The sequence below is a fragment of the Puma concolor genome, chromosome C2 (assembly GCF_028749965.1).
Source record: "Puma concolor isolate L17-30 chromosome C2, mPumCon1.1.hap2, whole genome shotgun sequence".
In the NCBI taxonomy this organism is placed as follows: Eukaryota; Metazoa; Chordata; class Mammalia; order Carnivora; family Felidae; genus Puma; species Puma concolor.
In genome coordinates this window covers 75,725,416-75,745,995 of record NC_141675.1, presented here as the reverse complement: position 1 = coordinate 75,745,995, position 20,580 = coordinate 75,725,416, and positions in this window count along the sequence as shown.

Sequence of the window (20,580 nt, the reverse complement as noted above, 5' to 3'; positions counted from 1 at the left end):
TCATGCATGCTCTCTCTCTCTCTAAAGTAAAGTAAAATAAAATAAAATAAAATAAAATAAAATAAAATAAAAGTGATAACCAGACAGCATTCAAGATCGTCCCTCCACAAATGTCACTCATTCACTCAATTTGGATATGCCCTCCTGAGTAGGAGGAGGAGGTGGAGTGAGAGGCAGCCCCTTGGAACTTGCACAGAACCCCATAGGGCCCTGGGAGTGTGGAGCAGGTGTCAGATCTGCAGGTGGGGAGGGGAGAAGGAATGCTGAGCGATCCACTGTCAGGGAGTGGTACTGAGTCACTGTCACAGGGGCTGTCTGAGCATTGGCAGCATGGAGGGAAAACCTGTGCCAACCTCACTCCCACCCCCAATCCTCTCCCCGAATCCTTCTCCCAGTGAGGCTCACCCTATCAGCTCTACTGGGCCAAGGAAGGGCCCAGAGAGCAGGGCCTGCCTCCAAGACTGTCCCCATCCCTGTGAGGCCCCTAATGAGAGGTAGATGAGCACACGAGAGATGCCCTTGTGCATTGATGTGGAAGGAGATGATCACTAGGGTCAGGGGGTGGGGGAGACTTCCCCAGTGCAGAGGAGGAGAGAAAGGAACAAGATGGATTCTGAGAATGGCCTGGGGATGAGAACTGCTGTGTGCCATCAGTTTCCTTCATCTTCCAGTTCTGGGTGTACCTACAATGGTTTCATCTGCCCGCCGAGGTCCTGGAACTGAGGGAGAATGCTGAATGCCAAACACAGGGGCAGAGGCAAGAGCTTTAGGAAAGGCGCTAGAGTGCCTCCAGTGTCTGTGTTGAGCCTCGAGGCATCTCGGGAGGGCCATTGTGTTGCTTCATCTTCTTGGAATGAAAGTTTGAACATTTGAAGAGTGTGGGATGCTTTAAGCAAAAACTCAACTTGATTGGCAGTTAATACGTATTCGCTCTGTGCCAGGCATTGTGGGAGGTTCTGCAAGGGAACTGGAGATGAGCAAGGGAACTGTCCTCAAGAGGTCTGAGGACTAAGAGTAGGGAAAACAGATCCACACAAATTTGTTTACTGAGGAACAGATCACCAGAAGAAGCCAGGGGAAAGTACTTAGAATGTAGAAATTGAGGTAGCATAAATAATTTAGAGGTAATTTTATCTTTCTTTTGCCATCCTTGAACAAGAGTCAAGAATTGTTCTACTTTGGTGCTGCAAGATTAAAAATAAAAGATACAAAGCAGTAAAATTGAGGTTTACTGTGGCTTCCTAGGGGATCCTCATCAGTTTATGTTCATAACTTTTGAACCTGCCACTTTCATGTTTAATACTGATGATTTGAAGTGTTTTGAATATCAGATTGATTAAAAAAATTTTTTTTAATTTACATCCAAGTTATTTAGTATATAGTGCCACAGTGATTTCAGGAGTATATTCCTTAATGCCCCTTACCCATTTAGCCCATGCTCCATCCCACAACCTCTCCAGTAACCCTCTGTTTGTTCTCCATATTTAAGAGTCTCTTATGTTTTGCTCCCTCCCTGTTTTTATATTATTTTTGATTCCCTGCTCTTATGTTCATCTGTTTTGTATCTTAAAATCCTCATATGAGTGAAGTCATATGATATATCTCTTTCTCTGACTAATTTCGTTTGGCATAATACCCTCTAGTTCCATCCACATAGTTGCAAATGGCAAGATTTCATTCTTTTTGATTGCCGAGTCATACTCCATTGTATATATATACCACATCTTCTTTATCTATTCATACATCGATGGACATTTGGGCTCTTTCCATACTTTGGCTATTGTTGATAGTGTTGCTATAAACATTGGGGTGCATGTGCCCCTTCGAAACAGCACACCTGTATCCCTTGGATAAATACCTAGTAGTGCAATTGCAGGGTCATAGGATAGTTCTAGTTTTAATTTTTTGAGGAACCTCCCTGTTTTCCAGAGTGGCTGCACCAGTTTGCATTCCCATCAGCTGTGCAAAAGAGATCCTCCTTCTCCACATCCTTGCAAACATCTGTTGTTGCCTGAGTTGTTAATGTTAGCCATTCTGACAGGTGTGAGATGATGTCTCATGGTGGTTTTGATTTGTGTTTCCCTGATGATGAGTGATGTGGAGCATTTTTTTCGGGTGTCGGTTGGCTGTCTGGATGTCTTCTTTGGAGAAGTGTCTATTCATGTCTTTAGCTCATTTTCTAATTTTCTAATATTTGTTTTTTGGGTGTTGAGTTTGATAAGTTCTTTATAGATTTTGGATACTAACCCTTTATCTGATATGTCATTTGCAAATATCTTCTCCCATTCTGTTGGTTGCCTTTTAGTTTTGCTGATTGCCTTCTTCACTGTGCAAAAGATTTTTATTTTGATGAGGTCCCAGTAGTTCATTTTTGCTTTTGTTTCCCTTGCTTCCGGAGACGTGTTGAGTAAGAAGTTGCTGCGGCCAAGATCAAAGAAGTTTTTGCCTGCTTTCTTCTCAAGGATTTTGATGGCTTCCTGTCTCACATTGAGGTCTTTCATCCATTTTGAGTTTATTTTTGTGTATGGTGTAAGAAAGTGGTCCAGGTTCATTCTTCTGCATGTCGCTGTCCAGTTTTCCCAGCACCACTTGCTAAAGAGACTGTCTTTTTTTCCATTGGCTATTCTTTCCTGCTTTGTCAAAGATTAGTTGGCCATACGTTTGTGGGTCCATTTCTGGGTTCTCTATTCTGTTCCATTGATCTGAGTGTCTGTTTTTGTGCCAGTACCATACTGTCTTGATGATTACAGTTTTGTAGTATAGCTTGAAGTCTGGGATTGTGATGCCTCCTGCTTTGTTTTTTTTTTTTTTTGTTTGTTTTGTTTTTTTCAAGACTGCTTTGGCTATTCGAAGTCTTTTCTGGTTCCATATATAAATTTTAGGATTGTTTGTTCTAGCTCTGTGAAGAATGCTGGTGTTATTTTGATAGGGATTGCATTGAATGTGTAGATTGCTTTGGGTAGTGTTGACATTTTAACAATATTTGTTCTTCCTATCCAGGAACATGGAATCTTTTTCCATTTTTTTTGTGTCTTCTTCAATTTCTTTCATAAGCTTTCTGTAGTTTTCAGTGTACAGATTTTTCACCTCTTTGGTTAGATTTATTCCTAGGTATTTTATGGTTTTTGGTACAATTGTAAATGGGATTGATTCCTTGATTTCTGTTTCTGTTACTTCATTCTTGGTGTATAGGAATGTAACTGATTTCTGTGCATTGATTTTATATCCTGTCAGTTTGCTAAATTCATGGATCAGTTCTAGCGGTTTTTTGGTGGAATCTGTTGGGTTTTCCATATAGAGTATCATGTCTGCGAAGAGTGAAAGTTTGACCTCCTCCTGGCCTATTTGCATGCCTTTTATTTCTTTGTGTTGTCTGATGGCTTAGGCTAAGACTTCCAATACTATGTTGAATAACAGTGGCAAGAGTGGACGGACATCCCTGTCTTGTTCCTGACCTTAGGGGGAAAGCTCTCAGTTTTTCCCCATTGAGGATGATACTTGCGTTGGGTCTTTCATATATGACTTTTATGATCTCAAGGTATGCTCCCTCCATCCCTACTTTCTTGAGGGTTTTTATCAAGAAAGGATGCTGTAGTTTGTCAAATGTTTCTCTGTATCTATTGAGAGGATCGTATGGTTCTTGTCCTTTGTTTTATTGATGTGATGAATCACACTGATTGTTCTGTGGATATTGACCAGCCTGTACGAAATGTACTCCCAACAGGGGCACTACCTCTCCCCGTGTGGCCTGAGGACTGCTGGACCTCACTCTGCTCCTGGGGATTTGCCCTTCCCACCAGAGCACTGCCAGGTATTGAGCTGCAAAATTTCAGACTCTGTGCTCCCCTGTTTATAGAGTCTTAATTGAATTTAAACCCTCTCCTTTCTCCTTTCTCCCTTTTTTGTTCAGTCCCCATGGCTGTTTCCACTTTTCCACTTACTCTCCAGCTGCTTTTGGGGGGGGGGTGCTTTTCCCATATTCTAACCCTCTCCCCCCCCCCCCCGCCCCCGCCCCCGCCCCATCTCTGTCCTCTCTCTGCAAGCAAAAATAGCTCCCTGTCCTCCGTGGCTTCTCTCTCCCCCAGTTCACCTCTTTGTGCTGCATACCTGCTGAATTCTGTGGTTCAGGTTGTGAAGATTGTTGTGTTAATTCTCAAATCAGTTTTCTAGGTGTGCGGAATGGTTTAGTGTTGATCTGGCTGTATTTCATGGATGCCAGATGCAAAAAAAACCACAAAAAACTAGGTTGAGTTTTGATGAAAATACCAGTCTTATTTCCTAATTCATATGAAACTATTCACGCTGAAATAAGAGACCTAAAATATGAGTGTATTTCCATAGAGGGGATTTAGAGACATTAGGAGTGCAGGTTTTATTATAGTACTTAAAAAAATCTTTTTGGGGGGCATCTGGGTGGCTCAGTTGGTTAAGCACTAGACTTCAGCTCAGGTCATGATCTCACAGTCTGTGGGTTGGAGCCCCATGTCAGGTTCTGTGCTGGCACCTCAGAGCCTAGAGCCTGCTTGAGATTTTGTGTCTTCATCTCTCTCTGCCTCTCCCCTGCTCATGCTCTTTCTGTTTCTCAAAAAAAAAAAAAAAAAAAATTAAATATTAATTTTTTTTAATTTTAATTTTATTTTTTAAGTTTATTTATATATTTAGAGAGAGACAGAGACCGCATGAGTGGGGGAGGGGCAGAGAGATAGAGAAAGAATCCCAAGTAGGCTCTGCACTGCCAGAGTAGAGCCCAATGCAGGGCTTGAACCCAGCAACCTTGAGATCATGACCTAAGGTGAAACCAAGAGCCAGACTGAGCCACCCAGGCACCCCTCATTATAATGCTTTATTTCCCTAACAGAGGAATGTAGAGTCAGAATGGAATGATTGAATGACTTAGCATTAAATAAACAAACATTTTTTTAAAAATTTAAATGACTTAGTTTTTTTTCTAATAATCATATAGTATCTCCTACTTATAGTCCTCTAGTCTTCTCTTTGGATGACATCACCTCCTTTGAGGAACTTTGGGGTTGGTTTTTGTTTTGGCAATGATCCGAAAGGAAGAGGATGCCTTTACTGTCGGAGAGAACTTTGGTGCCCTCTACTGGTGGTTTTGGTTTCTTCAAATTGCAGGCCTCCATTTGATGGTTCATGGAATCCATTTAGTGGGTTCTATCAGAATTTTCTTAAAAAGTGAAAATGTAGATTACCATATAATAAGTATAAATATTTGTGAAACTTTGTTTCCAGTATGTATATGTGAATGCAGAATCCAGGTGATTTCCAGTTAGCAACATTTAGCACCTATATCCAGCAGGATATAGAATTAGCATGAGGGGAGTGAGGCAGGGTGGAATGAGTGCAGGGTTAGATCCTATCTCTATTTAAAATTTTGAAATTTGGTTTATCATGGGTTTTGTGCATTAATTTTGATTTTAAAAAAGCATTGCTTTACAATAGTATTTATTTTGATTACTGAGCTTTTTGGTGCCCTAAGTGAGTGTCTCGCTTGTGTCTCTCTGACAGTCAGTGTGCTTTATGGAGGGCCTGGAGAAGGTGGGCCAGCCTGTGGAGCCGTGAATAGGAGGCACACGTGGGGATGAGAAGGGACAATGCGTGTGATGTCTTCTCCTTTTTTTGAGGTAGGAGGTGAAGCCATCAGCAAAGAGTGAAGCTCACAGGCCTCGGAAGAGGGGGAAGATTGAGCATGGCTGATGAGGGGACAGGAGAGGGAGAAGGTCCAGGAGAAGTGGAGGCTGGTCACACAGCATGAAGCCCTCTGCCCACAGCTAGATACTGCCATTGTGGCAACGCCGTCCGCATCTCCGGCAGCCACAGGTGTTGGGGAAGTAGGGAAGACAGGAGGGACCCGAGGTCTGGGGTTGTTGGGGTGGAAGGACAGGAACAGAGAGAGGAGGGCAAAGGTGCCAGGTGATTCTGCATCTGAGACAGGGAGGCGGGCGAGAAGGAAGGTCAGGAGATTGCTGGGTGGGGTGGAGTTTTAGGGAGCAGGCAAGGGGTTGGCAGAGGATTCCAGGTGAATATTAAGAGGCTGCGGTCAAAGAGTGAGTGGACTACAGAGTGAGCTGACTGGAATTCGAAATTTCAGAGGAAATGCAGTTGTAGGTGAAGCCCCTTAAACGACTCTCCCGCTGAGAAGTTGCCTTGAGTGTGTGAGCGGTCACGTGAACAAAATGGTATATACTTGATGACATAAGGGCTCCTGAGACTTCTGAGTATTGCGTGTCTACTAGGTAAGATTTGGAAATATAGTTCCTCTAAAATTAGATGTTGATAATATATTACAACAATGGCCAGAAACAGTGGTCAAGAAACATACATATAGACGCAAAAAGGGATTCATTTTGAATTCGAACCCCCTGGCTTTCTCTAGCTCACATTCCTCAGCCTTTGGGTCTCGGATTCCCTGTTGCTCCTCCTGGAAGATGACTCCTCTGCTCCACCCACCCCCATCTCTACCCTCCTGGCTCCCAGCATGGCACCCACTCTTTGCCCCATGGCTCTCTTCCCGCTCAGAGCGCCACCACGGGCCTTGTCTGTCCTGCCTTCTGGTGATCGCCCTCTACTCATTTGTTACCCCATCTCAATTTGCAATGAACCAGCCCTTTAAAATAGTTCCTTTTTAGAAGAAATAACTATCTGAAGTTTTACAGAATTTGTACAGTATTCTCTTTCATTCATCAAAAGGTATTATCTAGTCCTTGAATTCAAACCTGTGCACATAAATTGAGAGGCCACATAAATACATGCATGCACGCATACATACATGCATCCAGTAAAACCCATGCATACATCCATGCATGCATCCAGTAAAATAAGATGCTTCCTTTCTCTGTGCCTCCTCCCTCTCTCCTTCCTCTGAGTGTGCTCTCCCCCAGGCCTTTCTGCTTCTCTCTCACCATGGGGGCCCACAGCTCTCCCACAGCCATCTTCCTTGCACTCAAAGTGCTCCCCCGATCTGCAGTCCCGGCTATCTCAAGCCCCCATTGGACTGCTATACCTGCTGCCTCTCCAGCACCTCATGCTCAACACCAGCCCAAGCCCACATATGCTCCCTCCTCACCCCTAAGTCAGGAAGCCAGTTTCCCCTCAGTTGTCAGTAATGCAGGAAACTAGAATTCACCCCACCCTCACTCCTCCCATCCTAGGCCACTCCTCAGGTACTGCTGGGTGTGTTTTTCTCCAAAGGGTCTCCTGACCCCTGACTTCCCTCCCCACCTCCATCACCCCAGACGAGGCTCTCCTCACCTTATCCTGCTTCAGTACGAGGCCCTGATGGAGCCAGGGTCCAATCTCCACTGTCCCTGCTTCTGCCCTGCATACCACAGCTGCATTAACCCCTTTCACATAAAGCCTAATACATATGGTGAGGTTTTTTTGGGGTGATAGTGGGGCTCACAAGGTCTGCAGCTGATGGCCAAGAAAGAATCTTTGAAGATGTTTTGGTACAAAAAGCTGATTTTATTAAAGCACAGGGACAGGATCCGTGGGCAGAAAGAGCTGCTCTGGGACCACGAGGAGAGACTGGTTACATACTAGGAGATGGGGGAGGTAAAGTCCAGGTTAAGTTTCCAATGAGACTTCCATATGCTAAAGAAGACTCACAGGATACAGGAGGCCTTGACAGTGTCAAGCTAAGGTTTTCCCTCTAGCAAAGCATTAGCATTAAGACAGTAGGGAGTTCCTGGAGAACGGTTTTACTCTACCTGCCTCAAGTATTTGCCAATGGGCTGCAGGTTATAAGGAAATTTAGTTCTATTTGCCACTTCCTTCTGCCTTTGTTTCCCATATCACTATGGAGGGGTGATATTGGGGCTCCAGGAAACAGAGTCTATAGGTTTCTGGAGATTAGGCTATTGACAAGATTGCCTTTTTCTTGTGATTTACTAAAATATTTGTAAATAGATGGATCAGGTCCTGCAGGACTATGATCTCTATCAGTTAGCCATTTGTTTTTCCCCTTTCCTTTGTTCTTGGGCAGCCAGGAGTGCCTGAAGAATATCACACATATCCCCCCTGGGTGTGGCGGCGGAGTAGTGGTGCGGCCTGTCCCCTTGCCTTATACTCCCTCATCAGGAGTTATCATTAGAAGCAAAAACAGAAACTCCTGTGACTTCTTGCTGCCCTTAGCACACACTGACTCCTCTGCCTCACTTGCAAAGTTCTCCATCTCCCTGCTTTCAAATAACATGCCTGTGTCTCAGATATTAACCATACTGCAATTCTTTCTTTGGGTGAAACAAACTTTCCACAAATAATGACTCCGTCCAAACCCTTGCACTAAGACTTGACCTACCGTGACTTCTGGAAGCCCAAGTTTGCATCCCTGTGATGACCCAGCCTCCTTTTGAGTTCCTATTTGAAAAAAACTCAAGGAATGCATCATTTGTCCTAACCAAGACCTGAAGATAGAGCTCTGACACACCTCTTTCTTGGAGCATTTACTAAAATAAGCTTACAGTTGTGTATTTTTCCTGTGTTCCTTTGAAATGTATACATATCTCCTACAACCTGGGAGTGTCTTTCTCAAGGACCCAAAAGCCATTCCTCTGAAATGTAATCATCAGAAAGGACTGGACCTCTTCTGTCTGCCAGTCTCCGTGGGAGGACAGGATCCTAACTTCATGATTGCCAGCCAGCAGATACAGCTGAGCTAACCATGATTACACTGACACCCACTTCTTGAAAGTTCTCATTTCCCTGCCTCTATTGGGCCCCTGCCCACACCCCCTCCCTACTCTCTCAGTCTCCCTTTGAAAATGCCAGTCAGCTCTGCACAAATTGGGGTGGGCTCAGCTCTTTCCCCAACTGATAGGAGCTACTCGATAAAATCTGTTTCCACCACTTTAAGGTCTCACTTTATCTTTGACACCTGAAGCAACGATTGTGCCTCCTCCTGTGACCACCTAAATCCTGTTGATCCTCAGCCTCTTCTGAAATCCTGTGACTGATCCCACCACCACTGATCTCTGCTCTCAAGGACCCTCCATTTGGACTGCCATTGGGATCACCCAGTTCCAGCTGACGGGCCATCTGAACCTGACTGAGGTGCCAGTTTTCTGTCATTTAGGATTGAATCCAACTGGTTGTTTTCAATACTTCAAGGTAGAAGAGACTCCTACTTTATTATTCTCCTTTGTGCCTAGTATAAATGTTACGGAACCAGGCTGGAATGCTGGTGGAAAAACCAAGCGGCACTCAGAGATCTTGGTGTATCAGAGATTTATTTAACACCAGCGGGCTCAGAGGAGACTGTTTCTCCAAAGATCTGAGTGCCGAATGCAAGTGGGGAGGGTAATTTACAGTTGTCAGCTTCCATAAGTGTGGGGGTTTTCGTGAGCGCAGCAAACCAAGGAAGAACCCGGAGGAGTGGTCTCTAAGCTAGAGACCAGAGCTTGTTTTAGTCCCGTTGGCCATCTTTGGCGCAGTATTTTATTCATTTCTCTGACATAAGTACTTACATAGAAAGTACTCAAATACTAACAGGATGAATCGAAATACTGGAAATTGTTGTAGTTTAGTGTAAATTAAAATGCAGACCTCGATCACCTTAATTACAACTTCAATGGGTATGGTTGGTTTTGCATATATTTTAGGATCAGAAAGTAGACTCAACAAGGAAATGAGTTACCAGCAGGGGTGAGGCAATAAAGGAGAGGTGACTGTAGTAAACCAGCTTAGTCCAGAAAATATTAAAGGGAACTCGTTTGTGAAGAAATATGTTTTGAATAGTTGTGAAGCATAGCTCCCAGACTTGGGGTGGGGTCTACCACCTGCTTCTTAATATTCCTTTACTCTCCTATTCTCTTTTTCATCCTTCTGATCACTCCCCACCTATTAAAAAAGAGGATATAGGGGCACCTGGGTGGCTCAGTCAGTTGCTGTTAACCGTCTGACTCTTGATTTTGGCTCAGGTCATGATTTCACGGTTTGTGGGTTCGAGACACACATCGGGCTCTGCACTGGCAGCATGGAGCCTGCTCGGGATTCTCTCTCTCACTCTCTTTCAGCCCCTACCCTGCTCTCTCTCAAAATAAATAAATAAACTTTTTTTTTTAAGAAGATATAAATCTGTCTCCAGTCCAAACACAAACCCAAGTTATATTCCAAATATTTGCCTATTTCCCTCTAAGCAGTTCTTTGTCCTGTTCTCTCTCATGGTCTTTCTTGTTTCCTATTTCCTGAAGCCATCTATAATTTTTATATCCCCTCGGTAACAATACATGGACATTCACCCCCGGTTTGCAGATGAAGTCACCAAATCAGAGTGCAGTGAGGGTTGCCCGAGGTTACACAATGAACCTGGCCCCACGTGGGGGTAGCCCTGGAGTTTGCAGCCTGTGGCCTGGTGCCTGAGCTGGAACACGGGCACACAAAGGAAGCTGCAGGCACAGCGTTCTGCTGTGGATGGTTACTGAGCTCACATGCATTATCGGGATCTTTTGTTTCCTGTAAGGCCCAGCATTTTCTTTCTCCAGGTCAGGCAGGCCTGTGGGTTTCTCTGCAGTCTCCTCCCCTGCACTTGGAATACAGAAGCTAGAAGATATGCTTTATCTAGACAAGCTTTAAGATTGTGCAAACCAGGAGCACTGGCTGGGGCTCAGTCGGTTAAGCGTCAGACTTAGGCTCTGGTCATAGTCTCACAGCTCATGAGTGTGAGCCCCACGTTTGGCCTGGAGCCTGGAGCCTGGAGCCTCCTTCAGATTCTGTGACTGTGCAGACCAAAAGAGCTGGCATTGGTAATTTGTGTGAGTTTTTTAATCAGCAAAGCCAGGGTTGGGGCAACATCTTTTAGTTGTAATTAATGAATTTAGACCCTGAAAGTGCTTTTGCTTTTGGTTGGGCAAGCTTGCCTTGTGACTATGTTCAATTTGGGGAAGTTCACGTGTTCTTTTGTTATAAAAGAGAAGCTGTCACCAGCTAGACCCTAAGACCTGACCTTTACTGCCCACCTGCTTGTGCCCCCCAAACTTTCTCCCATAATTATCCTTAAGCTCTTCCTTCTAACTAATCTCTGAACACGGGCAAATGGAAGTCAAAATTGCCCCTCCAGCAGTAGTGACTCCTGTGACAAAACCTGCAGCCTGCAGAAGCCACTTAGACCAGTTTAAGCTTTAACCACTGATTTGCACCTGTGCAGATGGACCATGGAGTGACCTGTAGAATGACCAGCAACTACCTCTATTTCATTATAATGCTGAAATCTCTGCCCAAGGAGGAGCACAAGCCTCATTTACATAACACACAATGAACATACAATGAATATGCACATAGGCATGTTTCCTTAAGGTGCATGTGTGACCTTATGCCTGCCCCTATACACGGTGACAAGACTTCCCTATCTACATATTCATCCTAACACTGAATAAAAGGAACCCATCCACCCTTGCTTGTGCAGTTAGACCTCCTTATTAGCTACAGATAAAGTTTTCTTTGTGTCACAACTCAACCTGATGCAGTTTGACTCAACAAGGAGCAAACTCACAGTGGCTTGGTTACAAAGCTGGGTACTGCAACAGAGTAGTTCATCTTTCCTAATCTTGCCCTCATCAGATCAGTACTACCAGTGGGGTTTGGTTATAGTTTATGTAAATGGTGCTTCTGAGGATGGGGCATTTGGATTTGAAGACTTCCTAACTACCCTGAACTGAGGAGGGTGACTGTAACTGAACTCTTTTGAGTTTGCTCCTTGGTGAATTACAGGTAGACACTACACTGCGGGGGGGGGGGGGGGGGGGGGGGAGGAGGGTTGTTATACCAAGTAAACTTTACTTGCAGCAATTAAAGAGATCAGGGGAATAACTTCCAAAGCCATAACTCCCTGAGCAGGGGTGAGCAGTTTCCTTTTATTTAGGGTTTAGAATGAATATTCAGAAAGGGGAGCTTTCTCATTGTCTGTAAAGGTTGCACAAGCTTAGAAAACACGAAAGGCATGGTGTGTTAATGAAGCTTGGGCTCCCGCTAGGGCAGAGACTTTAACATTATAGTGAGGCAGAGGTAACTGTCAGAGGAGGGGAAGTGGCTAAGGGCAAGCTCCAAGAGCTAGTATAAATTAGCTGGGGTCTTGGGCTCCTTATCTTGGGAGGGGGCTTTAGGGCCTTGCTTACTTTTGAAATAGCACTGGAAGTTTTAACCACTGATTATTGTCTCTGATACAGTTAGACTATTTTCTTGCCTGGTAGAAACTGTTAGTTTTTGCACTTTCTTTGTTCCCTCAAAGTCCTTAACTGCTGAGGTTTTTGCGTTGTGTGTGTGTGTGTGTGTGTGTGTGTGTGTGTGTAATTCTGACAGCTCCTAGGAAGTTCTGTAGGAAGTGTGCTTGGAAAAGTAGGGTATAGATGGGGGGCGGAGGACTTGGGGTGGGGGTGAGGGGATGGGGATAGATGGGGGCCTGAAATGACTTCTTTTGTATCAGAAAAGCTGTGTCTTGACTTTCTTTTACTGGAGACCCCTAACTCCTTCTGCTTACAAAACTGGCTGTTCCTATTTACATAGCACTGTTGAGTTAGCATGGAAAGTCCTGTGTTCTAGGAAACCACTGCCCCAGCACATGAAAAATCCCAGCTTTAGACAATGTACGCTGAAGGTTGGGGAAAATGTATAAATCCATATGGCCAGCCCCCAAGTGTCCCAAAAGCAACACTGCTTTTAGTGTCAAATGGATACAGCATAGATTATCTGTCTTCCAGAGTTGGTGTTGCTGATGTTGGCCGTCATGATTTGCAGTTCACAATAATCGATTATTCATTCATGTATGACTCTAAGTGATGCAACTGAAGTCTGCAATCTCAGTGTGTCCTAAGTGTTCATTATTTTAAAGAAAGATGGAAGGACACATACAATTGGATTAAGAAATTTAATAACCATCAGTGTTCTATAGTTTTCAGAGTATAGGTCTTTCACCTCTTTGGTTAGGTTTATTCCTAGGTGTCTTGTTACTTTTAGCGTAATTGTAAATGGGATTGTTTTCTTAATTTCTCTTTCTGGTGAAAGAAATTGAAGAAGACACAAACAAATGAAAAGACATTCCATACTCATGGGTTGGAAGAACAAATCTTGTTAAAATATCTATACTACCCAAAGCAATCTACACATTTAATGCAATCCCTATCAAGATACCACCAGCATTTCTTGTAGAGCTAGAACAAACAATCCTAAAATTTGTATGGAACCACAAAAGACCCCAAATAGCCAAAGCAACTTTGAAAAAGCAAAGCAAAGCTGGAAGCATCACAATTGCAGACTTCAAGTCATATTACAAAGCTGTAGTCATCAAGACAGTATGGTACTGGCACAAAAATAGACATACATCAATGGAACAGGATAGAAAACCCAGAAATAAACCCAAAACTATATGGTCAATTAATCTTTGACAAAGCAGAAAAGATTATCCAATGGGAAAGGGCAGTCTCTTCAACAAATGGTGTTGGGAAAACTGGACAACAACATGCAAAAGAAAGAAACTGGACCACTTTCTTACACCATACACAAAAATAAACTCAAAATGGATGAAAGGTTAAATATAAGACAGAAAACCATCAAAATCCTAGAGGAGAAAACAATCGACAACTTCTCTGACCTCAGCAGCAGCAACTTCTTACTAGACACGTCTCTGGAGGCCAGGGAAACAAAAGCAAACGTGAACTATTGGAACCTCATAAGGATAAATAGCTTCTTCACAGTGAAGGAAATAATCAACAAAACTAAAAGGCAACCTATGGAATGGGAGAAGATATTTGCATATGACATATCTGATACAGGGTTAGTATCCAAAATATATAAAGAACTTATCAAATTCAACATCCAAAAACCAAATAATCCAATTAGAAAATGGGCTAAAGACATGATTAGACATTTTTTCCAAAGAAGACATACACATGGCCAGCAGACACATGAAAAGATGCTCAACATCACTTATCAGGGAAATGCAGGTCAAAACTACAATGAGATATCACCTCTCACCTGTCAGAGTGGCTCACCCAAGTTCATTCTTCTTCATTATCACTATCCAGTTTTCCCAATACCATTTGCTGAAGACACTGTCTTTTTTCCATTGGATATTCTTTCTTGCTTTGTCAAAGATTCGTTGGCCATACATTTGTGGGTCCATTTCTGGGTTCTCTATTCTGTTCCAATGATCTATGTGTCTGTTTTTGTGCCAGTACCATACTATCTTAATGATAACAGCAGAAACAGACTCTTAATTATAGAATACAAACTGATGGTTACTGGAGGGGAGATGGGTGGAGGGATGGGTTAAATAGGTGATGGGGATTAAGGAGTGCACTTGTTGTGATGAGCACTGGGTAATGCATGGAATTGTTAAATCACTGTATTGTACACCTGAAACTAATATAACACTATGTTAACTAAGTGGAATTAAAATAAAAACTAAAAATAAGAAACTTAATAATCAAAAGAGTACATTCTGCCCAAAGATAGAAAAGAATTTGGGATTGGACATTGCTATAGCTTGAATGTTTGTGCTCCCTCCACCCCCCAGCCCCAGCCAAATTCCAAATTCATGTGTTGATGAAATCTTAATGCCCAGTAGGATGGGACTGGTATGTTGGGCCTTTGGGAGGTGATCAGGTCATGAAGGTGAGTATTCATGAATGAGGTTAGTGTCCTTATAGAAGAGGCTCGAGAGAGTTTTTTTTGCCTCTTCCACCATGTGAGGATATGAGAAGTCTTCAACTAGGAATAGGGCCTTCACCCAACCATTCTGGCACCCTGGTTTGAGACTTCCAAGTTCCAGAACTGTGAGCAATAAATGTTTGTTGTTTATAACCTACCCAGTCTGTGGTATTTTGTTATAGTTGCTGAGCTAAGACACGTATGGTGAGGAAGGGGATGTGAAGTCATATATGGAGGCTAAATCTCACAACTTGGATTAGATAGCCAAGTCCCTCTAAATCAATCCAAAATTTTACCATCTGCCAAAAACTATATTTTGAAAATAGTGGCTGCTATATTAGCTTGGATTGAATACATGAACACATGCATTATCACACCTTTGATTGCTTTATGAAACTACATAAAATTACAATTCCTGATTCAGAGGTGCCAACTAAAATGTTTTGTGGGTGAGCAAAAGGGGAAATTTGATAACAGATATCTTGGCCCCTTACAATGTGGAACCAATTTTGTCAGGTCTTACTACAGATGCTTTTTATACTAAATCAAAGAGTATGTCAACTCACAGCAACAACAACAAAAATGTTCCCCCTACTTCCTAGTTATTCTGATTTGAACAATGGAGTTTCAAATGGTCTTCTTGACTTATGTGGATATTTTAACAATGCTGCATAAATAAAAAGAACGTTGATATCTTGTCCAAATACAAACTAGATTTTGCTTATTTATGAACATATTTGGCAGATATTGTACATAAAATTTTGGCAAATTCCATTCTGTCTATAAACTTCTTGGTAGAGAAAATGAAAAGATGCTACCTCCCAAATATCCTGCACACCATGTATACAAACACCATTAAAAGGGGTGTCATTGGCTTATTGTGATATTTAATGCAAGTTTTGATCATTTTTCAGTTTTCTCAAAATGTGCTACTAATGAAATTTTTGCCTTATAGAAATAGAAGGAGATAGCCTCTTCAGACATGTACCCACAAGACGGCTATCACTGTTGCTGGTCATATATTAATAGAAACAAAAGACTTGATTGACAAACAGCTGGTTTACAAAAACAAGTCTGTAGATACAAAGTGAATACTATTGAAGAGCTAAGACCTAATTCCTACAAGTCTGAAAACCTTTTCTTCTGGTTTCTGGCCCAGCATGTAAGAAACTGGAAGTTGCCACTCCATCCTAACAAGAAGTAAAAGGCTGACCAAATTGAAAAATCAGCAACTCTTCGTATCCATGGGAGAAGTGAGGTCACAGGGCAAATAGCTGCCCTCAAATTGGAGAGACCCCCATGTGAATACAGGGAATCACAAGTTACCTGACCAGAATCCAGCAAGCATAGTTCGCCATGGGAACAAGTTCCAGAGTAGGGAAACTTCAACTGTAATTGATGAATTCGTGGGAACTCAGTGTGGATAACTCTGAGAGTTAAAAACTTCAAGGGGTATAGTTTCATCAATTGTAATACTCTAGTTGGGAATGGTGATAATGGAGGAGGTAAAGGGTATATGGGAAATCTCCACCTTCCCCTCAATTTTATTTTGAATCTAAAAATGCTCTTAAAAAAAGTCTTAATTAAAAAATTTTACTTTTAAACCGAAGAAGGACCCAATCATTGATGGCTCCATACTTTTGTATATTTTACTTCCAGGATTTTTTTTTTAAATTTTTAATGTTTATTTATCTTTGAGGGAGACACAGCATGAGTGGGGGAGGGGCAGAGAGAGAGGGAGACACAGAATCTGAAGCAGGCTCCAGGCTCCAAGTTAGCAGCAGAGAGTCTGAAGCAGGGCTTGAACTGGTGAGATCATGACCTGAGCTGAAGTTGGCCACTTAATCGATTGAGCCACCCAGGTGCCCCTACTTCTAGGATCTTGACCAGGTTCTCACAGTGAACACTGAGGGAAAATCTCCTTATGTTTCCAGCAGAAGAGGAGAAAAGTCACCTTTTTGAAATAAGCCAGAGCATTCTGTTCTTTTTAACAAGGCTTCTCTCAGGAAAATATATCTACTCAGAGACTAACTGACCTGGGGGAAGGAAAGTACCCAACTCCAGCTCACTCTAGCTATACTATCACATCAAAGGGTAGGAGTTGTGGGTGGAGGGAAGAACTGAGAAGCATATGTGAAGTTCACAGCTGAGGGACACAGTCTCACTAAAACACTAAGACCTATTCATAGGATTGTAGAACACTTAAAATCTCACCACTTCTTTTCAAAATCATAATGAAATTCCTAGCTAATCCAATAAGAAAAGAAAAAATGAAATGTATACAGATTGGGAAGGAAGATATAAACCGTTTTCTATTCACAAATGACTTAATCATATATGTAGAAAATCTGAAAGAATCAACAAAAAAGCCTTGAAACCAATAAGCAATTATAGCAGGGTTGCAGGAATGGAAGATTAATACACAAAAATCAATTTCTTTCATATATTCCAGTAGTGAATAAGTGGAATTTGAAATTGAAAACACACTACCATTTACATTAATACCCCCAAAATGAAATATTTAGGTATAAATTTAAGAGACTATGTACAAGATCTATATGAGGAAAACTTCAGAACTTTGATCAAAGAAATCAAAGAAAAATAAAAACAGAGAGATATTCCATGTTCATGGATAGGAAGACTCCATATTGTAAAAGATGTTAATTCTTCCCAACTTGACCTGTAAATATAATGCAATCCCAATAAAAACCTCAGCATATTATTTTTGTGGATATTTAAAAAATTGTTTTGAAAGTTTATATAGAGAGGCAAAAGATCCAGAATGGCCAACACAATATTGAAGGAGGAGACAGAGTTGGAGGACTGATACCACCTGACTTTAATACATACACTACATCTACATTAATCAAGATAGTGTTGTATTGGTAAAAGAATAGATGAATAGATCAATGGAACAGAATAGAGAGCTGTGATATTGTGATTTATAATAGGAAATATATATTTGTCTTCCACTGTTCCTGGCACATAGCTCCTAAAACCCTTGTAATTTCCTATATAATAACTATAGGAACATCTTTCATTACGATATTTAGTTTTATTCCCAGTACCCGAAATAACTCCAAAGGATAAAGGTGAAGAAAGTGTCTTTTGTTTTTCTTAATAAGTCCCTTTCAACCACACCAGCGTTTATATTAATGAGATGACTTTTAGAAAGCCCCTAAAGAGGGAGGCTGGTTGCCAGAGGAACCAACCCTGTGGTTACAGGGTTAGAACTTTAAGCCCCACCCTCTGACCAGAGGTTGAATGGGTCACCAATGACCACGGATTTAATCAATCATGCCTATATAACAAAGCCTCCATAAAAATCCCAAAGGACAGCGTTCAAAGAGCTTCTGGGTTGGTGAACACGTGGATGTGATAGGAGAATGTTCCTTCCCTCATACCTTGCTCTATGCATCTCTTCCATCTGGCTATTTCTGAGCTCTATCCTTTTTTTTTTTTTTTTTTTTTAATTTTTTAAATGTTTATTTATTTTCGAGAAAGAGACAGAAGACAGAGTATGAGTGGGGAGAGAGCAGAGAGAGAGGGAAACAATCTGAAGCAGGCTCCAGGCTCTGAGCTGTCAGCACAGAGCCCTATGTGGGGCTTGAATTCACGAACCATGAGATCATGACCTGAGCTGAAGTCAGATGCCTAACTGAGCTACCCAGGTGCCCCTAGCTCTATCCTTTTAAATTGGTAAATTTTCTTGGGGCGCCTGGGTGGCGCAGTCGGTTAAGCGTCCGACTTCAGCCAGGTCATGATCTCACGGTCCGTGAGTTCGAGCCCCGCGTCAGGCTCTGGGCTGATGGCTCGGAGCCTGGAGCCTGTTTCCAATTCTGTATCTCCCTCTCTCTCTCTGCCCCTCCCCCGTTCATGCTCTGTCTCTCTCTGTCCCAAAAAAAAATAAATAAACGTTGAAAAAAAAATTAAAAAAAAAATAATAAATTGGTAAATTTTCTTGAGTTCTGTGAGCCACTCTAGTGTATTAATCAAACCCAAGAAGGGGGTCATGGGAACCTCCAGTTTATAGCCAGTTGGTCAGAAGCATAAATAACAAGGACTTATATTTGGCATCTGAAATGTTTGGTTAAGGGGTTATTCTCATGGCATCGAACACTTAACCTTTGGCATCTAAACTTATCTCTAGGTTAGATGGTGTCAGAATTGAGTTAAATTTTAGGACACCAGTTGGTTTTGCAGAACCGTTTGTGTGGGAAAAGCCCCAACATTTGATGACCAGCAGTGTCAGAAGTGTTGTGAAGAGTAGAGTTTTGAGAGCAGAGGAGAAAAATAGAGTTCCTCTTACAAGAGCCTAGAAGTAGACCCACATAAGTATAGTCAACTGTACTGATCTGATCTTTAGCAAAGGAACAAAGACAATACAATGGAGAAAAGATAGTGTCTTCAACAAATGTGCTGGAATAACCGGACATCACATGGAAATAAATGAATCTGCATACAGACCTTAAATCCTTCAGTAGAATGAACTCAAAATGAATCACAGACCTAAATGTAAAATACAAAAGTATAAAACTCCTAGAAGATAACATAGAAGAAAATCTAGATGACCCTAGGTTTGGTGATGATGTTTTAGATGCAACACCAAAAGCAGGGAAGCCTTGTACTTTAGACTTTATCTTGAGGAAAAGGAAATCCACTGAATAACTTACATGTTTTATGAGATCATCCTGGGGGTTGAGTGATAAGTGGATCGGACAAAGCAAGACCAAGGGTGGGGAAACAAATTTGGCGACTGTTGCCAAAGTCTAGATAAGAGGAGGAAGTTCAAGGTAATGGGAAAAGTAGCCCTGGGGCAAAATGAAAAGTTGGGTTTTGAACATGTGGAAGTGCCAGAGTCATCAGATTGAAAACATCAGGGAGCAGTTGGTCTGATGCTTGGAAGGATATATAGGAAGCCAAAAAGGGTGTGGAGAGGAAGCAGAGGGCCTTGTGCAGAGGAGGAAGAGTGGAAGTGAGGTCCTGGAATGGAAGAAATGTGGAGGGGCAGTGTCTTGTTCTAATGAGTTCAAGAAAGTAATCAAAGGTGTCCTTGGATGGAGGTAACAGACCAGCATGATCCTGAATACAGTCCACATTAGACAGGGAAATGAAGGCCTTCTAGTAAGTTTGGTGGTTATACCTTTTCCAAATACAAGTTATGTTTGTTTTGATCTCACCTTTATGCAGTTCTTTCCACCTGCCTTCTAGTCTTGGCAGGGAATGAACATCAGAGTAAATATCATCCCTTCCATCTCATTATTTAGGATTTCCTTTTGCACATTGACTTACTGAAGGCAGTGGTGACTTTTAATTGCTCTGATAACTTCCAAGGATTTTAGCCTTTGCCTTATTTGCCACAGCAGCAGTTTTGTGAAAGCAGCAAACTTTCATCAATACTAGGACTGAGGAAGGATGGGGGCTGTTTCCACCTAGAAATTCACCACCGTATTCTTTTCTGTGTGATACCAGTCAAAACAACTGGTGGAATATTCACTGCCTATCAGTGGTTCTTTTGATAAATTATGAGCTGTGTTCAACGTAAAGATTGCTCAAGAAGTAATTTGTAAGAAAAGACCAGGATCATACTCGGTTTCAATCCTTCCCTAATAGGGCCTGTGACTCCATGTTATCGTTATGGAAAAAGAGCTTTACTGATTAATTAGCTTATTAACATAGAAAGCGTTGCTGTTAAATAGCTACTTTGCATATACCAGGAAATTTTTGCCACATGAGAAGGAGAAACCTTGCATTCTAATACTTCTTTTTTGTCAAAGAAGCAGAGGGTGCTTAGCCGATGTTGCTGTTGAACATCTGCAGTTGACCAAGTGACTAGTCTTTGTGCTATGGCCAAACAGCAGCTAGCTTGGAACTATTAAAACTTTTAATGAAAAGCAAGGATACAGTGATTGTATCCTTTGT